Below are 6,502 nucleotides of genomic sequence, written 5' to 3'. Positions count from 1 at the left end.
AGTAGACGCAGTGTACCTCGATTTTGCCAAGGCATTTGACAGTGTCCCACATGAGCGGTTGTTGCGTAAATTGAAGTCTTTGGGAATTGAGAGTAATGTACTCATATGGATCAGAGATTTTCTAGTAGGGAGACGACAACGTGTCAGTATTAATGGCTCCGTATCAGACTGGGCTTCAGTGCGCAGCGGCATGCCACAAGGAAGCGTTCTCGGACCTATTTTATTCGTTGCGTTTATAAACGATCTGCCAGAAGCTGTGTCTAGCGTTTGCTCGATGTATGCTGACGACACAAAAATTTATAATACAGTGAAGACTACGTCGCAAAAAGTACAGTTGCAAGGTGATCTTGACAGGCTGGTTGACTGGGCTGATAAGTGGCAGCTGCGTTTTAACGCTGACAAATGAAAAGTTCTCAACCTTGGCAAGAATAATGAACAGCAAGATTGAGAAGACACGGTTGCAACGACAGAGTGATGATGTCGTAGTCGACAACGGAAAAGGATTTAGGAGTTAACATCGACAATGAGTTGAAATTTTCTAAGCATATTGAAGGTCAAGTTAATAAAGCCAATAAACGACTTGGACTGATCAGACGCTCTTTTGAGTTCCTAGATGCAGACACGATGAAGCAGTTTTCACTGTTCCCTTTAACACGTTTTACTGGTATCGTATCAAATCCTTGTCTAAATAAGACTTCGATATTTTGTGGTAATTTCGGTGACCCCCTAAACCCTAGCATTTTGAATTATATTATCTCTAGCGCGCTGCACCATCGTTCATGTGAAACAAACGTAACGTCAAGCGTCGGCCGAATTTTTTACAGCTGTCATGACCAGCAGAAAATCCGTGGTGCTAAAAACAAACTAAAACCCTTGATCCTGAAATGATGCGTCATTTATGTGAAAGAACAACGAGGCTTAGATGACGAAAGTACATAACTATCATCCAAAAATCAATTCTGCAGATCGACATGTAGAATCCTGCGAATTATATTTCGTCATAGCGAATGATTTTTACCGACGCAATCTGTAGTTTTTTCAAAATCTGAATTTTTCTGTTTCAGCTTACAATTTGAGAACATTTCAAACAAAGCCATTAGCAGCGTAAAGTATCCCGGAAATCAAAGACCAGTTTATTCACTAGTCAGACAATAGAAAGTTGGCGGTTGTTAATGAACCGAATAGTGCACAAGCAGTAACTCGGCTTTTACGCTGAAGCCTGCAAAAATGCATCGCAGTCAGCTAGATCGATTAGTTCGACAGTTGAAAATATATCAACACACACCATGAGCAGCATCACAGAAAAAATAATTTAGCCGACTCGTTATCCTATTGAAAAAACAACATTGCGCGCGGATCACAGCTATTCTACAGAAGGAACAAGATGAGAATTGGTAAAGAAAATTAAATGGTATGAGAGGACGGTATTCCCATTCGATTAAACAGGCTGTTGAAATGCATGGAAAAATATCGCATATCATTACGATACTAAAATGGACGATAATTATCGGGCGCGAAGTACTCAGCATGCAAAAAAATATGCAACCGAGTTGACCACATTCGGGGTAATCGCAAACGACTTCGACTTCCTTAATTATTCCCGTATTCAGATAATAGCCAAATTTAGTTCTTTGCTATGCCCGGTTCCATCTTCTTGAGCACGAGAGAGAACTCTCAACGACACTGAGATCAAGTCGAACTGTAGGTAAAAACATCGAAATTTTATATAAATATAAAAAGGCTTGAGCACGATCATACTAGGATAATCTCCAGTCATTGGTGACAACTTCAGACAACTATTATTGTTTGCGCGATCCGTTAATTCATCCATTAAAAGATAGATATCATGCGTGAGCTGCACCACCGAGGAAATTAAACTTCCGACGCTGGCTGCAAGAAACAAGTTTAGAAATTAACAATATAAATAATACGAGTAAAGATAATTTTCACGCTTCAGGCAGACAGCGAAGACTAATCTGGGAAAATAATTCTATACTGCGGTGAGGAAGAGGAGTAAAGTTCTAGCTACCACCAAGATTATAGCTGAACCAAAAAAATCCAACGGCCCACAATTTCACGTTGCAAAATGTGCTTATAACGGCTTAGTCAGACAGCCCAACGTCCATTTGTACTTTCCAGGATAAAAATCATCCTTATTGCAGCGTAATTGACCAAGTTGCGCAAGAAAAATCAATTAATAGGCTTTCCAATCGTTGATGAAGCACGAATCAGAGTTGACGGTCTAGAAAATACTTTTATTTTAGTCACCCTTGTTAGAAGTTTTTCATTATTAGAGAGCCTTACAAACCCATGAATGGACGCGAAACACAATTTTCACAAAATTTATGGCTAAAAAATTAAATTATAACATGAAAAAATGTCATTATTCTTCCTCAATAAGATAAACGCGAAAAAATACTCAAAATCAAGTCACTAGGAAATAATGAATCTGCTGCATGATGCAGGCTCCATAGCGAAACAGCGTACTTGAATTTTCACTGTTCCCTTTACCACGTTTTACTGGTATCGTATCAAATCCTTGTCTAAATAAGACTTCGATATTTTGTGGTCATTTCAGTGACCCCCTAAACGCTAGCATTTTTTATTATATTATCTCTAGCGCGCTGCACCAACGTTTATGTGAAACAAACGTCACGTCAAGCGTCGGCCGAATTTTTTACAGCTGTCATGACCAGCAGAAAATCCGTAGTGCTAGAAACAAACTAAAACCCTTGATCCTGAAATGATGCGTCATTTATGTGAAAGAACAACGAGGCTTAGATGACGAAAGTTCATAACTATCATCCAAAAATCAATTCTGCAGATCGCCATGTAGTATCCTGCGAATTATATTTCGTCATAGCGAATGATTTTTACCGACGCAATCTGTAGTTTTTTCAAAATCTGAATTTTTTCCGTTTCAGCTTACAATTGTAGAACATTTCAAACAAAGCCATTAGCAGCGTAAAGTATCCCGGAAATCAAAGACCAGTTTATTCACTAGTCAGACAATAGAAAGTTGGCGGTTGTTAATGAACCGAATAGTGCACAAGCAGTAACTCGGCTTTTACGCTGAAGCCTGCAAAAATGCATCGCAGTCAGCTAGATCGATTAGTTCGACAGTTGAAAATATATCAACACACACCATGAGCAGCATCACAGAAAAAATAATTTAGCCGACTCGTTATCCTATTGAAAAAACAACATTGCGCGCGGATCACAGCTATTCTACAGAAGGAACAAGATGAGAATTGGTAAAGAAAATTAAATGGTATGAGAGGACGGTATTCCCATTCGATTAAACAGGCTGTTGAAATGCATGGAAAAATATCGCATATCATTACGATACTAAAATGGACGATAATTATCGGGCGCGAAGTACTCAGCATGCAAAAAATTATGCAACCGAGTTGACCACATTCGGGGTAATCGCAAATGACTTCTACTTCCTTAATTATTCCCGTATTCAGATAATAGCCAAATTTAGTTCTTTGCTATGCCCGGTTCCATCTTCTTGAGCACGAGAGAGAACTCTCAACGACACTGAGATCAAGTCGAACTGTAGGTAAAAACATCGAAATTTTATATAAATATAAAAAGGCTTGAGCACGATCATACTAGGATAATCTCCAGTCATTGGTGACAACTTCAGACAACTATTATTGTTTGCGCGATCCGTTAATTCATCAATTAAAAGATAGATAACATGCGTGAGCTGCACCACCGAGGAAATTAAATTTCCGACGCTGGCTGCAAGAAACAAGTTTAGAAATTAACAATATAAATAATACGAGTAAAGATAATTTTCACGCTTCAGGCAGACAGCGAAGACTAATCTGGGAAAATAATTCTATACTGCGGTGAGGAAGAGGAGTAAAGTTCTAGCTACCACCAAGATTATAGCTGAACCAAAAAAATCCAACGGCCCACAATTTCACGTTGTAAAATGTGCTTATAACGGCTTAGTCAGACAGCCCAACGTCCATTTGTACTTTCCAGGATAAAAATCATCCTTATTGCAGCGTAATTGACCAAGTTGCGCAAGAAAAATCAATTAATTGGCTTTCCAATCGTTGATGAAGCACGAATCAGAGTTGACGGTCTAGAAAATACTTTTATTTTAGTCACCCTTGTTAGAAGTTTTTCATTATTAGAGAGCCTTACAAACCCATGAATGAACGCGAAACACAATTTTCACAAAATTTATGGCTAAAAAATTAAATTATAACATGAAAAAATGTCATTATTCTTCCTAAATAACATAAACGCGAAAAAATACTCAAAATCAAGTCACTAGGAAATAATGAATCTGCTGCATGATGCAGGGTCCATAGCGAAACAGCGTACTTGAATTTTCACTGTTCCCTTTACCACGTTTTACTGGTATCGTATCAAATCCTTGTCTAAATAAGACTTCGATATTTTGTGGGCATTTCAGTGACCCCCTAAACGCTAGCATTTTTTATTATATTATCTCTAGCGCGCTGCACCAACGTTTATGTGAAACAAACGTCACGTCAAGCGTCGGCCGAATTTTTTACAGCTGTCATGACCAGCAGAAAATCCGTAGTGCTAGAAACAAACTAAAACCCTTGATCCTGAAATGATGCGTCATTTATGTGAAAGAACAACGAGGCTTAGATGACGAAAGTTCATAACTATCATCCAAAAATCAATTCTGCAGATCGCCATGTAGTATCCTGCGAATTATATTTCGTCATAGCGAATGATTTTTACCGACGCAATCTGTAGTTTTTTCAAAATCTGAATTTTTTCCGTTTCAGCTTACAATTGTAGAACATTTCAAACAAAGCCATTAGCAGCGTAAAGTATCCCGGAAACCAAAGACCAGTTTATTCACTAGTCAGACAATAGAAAGTTGGCGGTTGTTAATGAACCGAATAGTGCACAAGCAGTAACTCGGCTTTTACGCTGAATAGTCAGACAGCCCAACGTCCATTTGTACTTTCCAGGATAAAAATCATCCTTATTGCAGCGTAATTGACCAAGTTGCGCAAGAAAAATCAATTAATTGGCTTTCCAATCGTTGATGAAGCACGAATCAGAGTTCACAGTCTAGAATATATTTTTGTTTAAGTCACTTGTCGTAAGCTGTTGAATTAGGAGCACTGCAAGTTCATAAAGAAATTGAGTTACGAGCTTGACAAAATTTTGTCACTGAGAAATCAAGTTAGAAAGCGAAAAAATCATCATTTAATTTTCACAAAGAAAATGATGAGAAATTCGCATGATCATACACTTAACCATGCAAGAAGGCGCAATTGTGAAGCCTAAGGCATGCTGGCAAAAATATAGATCATGCATTAGTATGCTATAACAAGATATTTGCTACAACATTTCATCAAAAAATGAACTGGGCTCATCAAAACGGGCAAAAAGACATAAAACTGACTCATGAATAACCGTAACATCATTAAACCCCAAAATGAATGTTCCAGGAAATACATATTTCACTCAAAGATACTTCTGGCTTAAAGGGCTTCACATGAGTTCTTTGTGCGAGGAAGGGCACTTTCAATTTGGCAGGAATATTTACTAACTAAAGGCATATAACTAAAGGCATCATCTTTGTCCCCAGCGTTTATAGGTACGCTACAGATGGTAAGAAATTACTATAAGAAAAGTCTACAAGTTATAGGATACTCATTATTGTACAATGAGATACCTTATGTAAAGCATTGATCCAACCATGGTACATGGTCCAAGGGGGACGCCAGCCTGAAAAAGTTTGGAAACCACTGCTCTAGCACATAAACAAGTGCACTAACACTGAGAGCATGTCCATATCAATGGAGTTTTAGGCAAGAGCCACTCACTACTCACCCTATGTAAGGAGCGCAAGCAAGGCAGGTAATCAACATGCCGCAGGATAAAGTAGGGTGTACAGCAGGATCTAGTAGGGTGTACAGCAGGATCAAGTAGGGTGTACAGCAGGATCAAGGGTGTACAGCAGGATCAAGTAGGGTGTACCGCAGGATCAAGTAGGGTGTACAGCAGGATCAAGTAGGGTGTACAGCAGGATCAAGTAGGGTGTACAGCAGGATCAAGTATGGTGTACAGCCTGTCTCTTATACACATCTAGATGTGTATAAGAGACAGCAGCAGGATCAAGTAAGGTGTACAGCAGGATCAAGTAGGGTGTACAGCAGGATCTAGTCTGTCTCTTATACACATCTAGATGTGTATAAGAGACAGGGTGTACAGCAGGATCAAGTAGGGTGTACAGCAGGATCAAGTATGGTGTACAGCAGGATCAAGTAGAGTGTACAGCAGGATCAAGTAAGATGTACAGCAGGATCAAGTAGGGTGTACAGCAGGGTAAGGTACATCATCGTACATGTGTTAAATCTCCAAGTCAATGTCCATGCTGACACTTGCAGATTTTCTTTAATGATTCTGAGTCTCTGAGAACTGAATAATACAGGTTAGCATCACTACAGCACCATGCCACATCACTACAGCACCATGTTACATCACTACA

This window comes from Hyalella azteca, unplaced genomic scaffold (genome assembly GCF_000764305.2).
Source record: "Hyalella azteca isolate HAZT.00-mixed unplaced genomic scaffold, Hazt_2.0.2 contig5702, whole genome shotgun sequence".
Classification (NCBI taxonomy): Eukaryota; Metazoa; Arthropoda; class Malacostraca; order Amphipoda; family Hyalellidae; genus Hyalella; species Hyalella azteca.
Note: the sequence above shows the minus strand (reverse complement) of the source record.